Below are 1,078 nucleotides of genomic sequence, written 5' to 3'. Positions count from 1 at the left end.
TATATATATACCACAAGCCAGGTAGTCACTTATGCTCCTGAGCTATCTCCCCAGCCTTTGGATCTCCGCTTTTATAAAGACACGGTTGCAGAATTCGATGTCCCCTGTAAAACAATATATATATTGTTTGTTTGTTTGTTTTTGTTTTTAAATTTTCTTTTTTCCAGAACTGGGGATTGAACTCAGGCCCTTGTGCATGCCAGGCAAGTGCTTATTCTACTGAGCTATCTCCCAGCCCAGTTTTACTCTATAAAAGTCCCTGGAAGAGACAGCTTCTGGGGACTACCCACTCAGGAGGGCCCCCTCTTATCTTTCTCTCAGACAGGAGCTTTCCCCCAATAAATATATTCTGCTCATAACCTCCCTTTGTTCCTAAAATTCATTCTTCAGTTTTATAAAACACGAATTCGTCCCAGGTACCTTTCAGGTTGAGAGTTTCATTTTTTCCCCTATATCATGATGACCCCATTACTACTCTACTGCCCCAGGCTCCTTCCCCATCAGAAGACCTATGTCCTCCCTTGAGGGTGATATAGGGGGAACAAAACTCCCAACCTGAAAGGTACCTGGGATGAGTTCCTGTTCTCTAAAACCAAAGAATGAATTTTAGGAGCAAATGGAGGTTAAGAGCAGAATATTTACTGGGGGAAAGAAAGCTTCTGTCTGCAAGAGAGACAGAAGGGGGGCCCAAGTGGGTCGCACCCGGGAAGCTGTCTCTTTCAGGGACTTTTATAGAGTAAAACCATGCAGTGAGGTGGGTCTAAGGTGGAGAACATGGGAACTTGCTTAGGTGGGCATGAAGTGGGACAAAACTATGGTCAACCAATGAGATTACAAGCACCATTGCTCAGGTAAAATTGATTAAATCAGAATCAAATGGAAGTAAATCACATAGCAAGGTGGCAAGAGTATAGAACAAGGTCTCTTCCTGTTGTGAGTTGGGCTAGTGACTCATTTGGGCTCTTTCAAGGTGATTGATAACTATTTAGAATATCAATCCCTGACACCCATCCCTAGGGAAGTACATAGCTGTGTTTGCTTACTCTTTTGTCTTGAGGTCTGGCCCTCAGCAGGGAGT

This window comes from Octodon degus, unplaced genomic scaffold, assembly GCF_000260255.1.
Source record: "Octodon degus isolate 3935 unplaced genomic scaffold, OctDeg1.0 scaffold00177, whole genome shotgun sequence".
Taxonomy (NCBI): Eukaryota; Metazoa; Chordata; class Mammalia; order Rodentia; family Octodontidae; genus Octodon; species Octodon degus.
Note: the sequence above shows the minus strand (reverse complement) of the source record.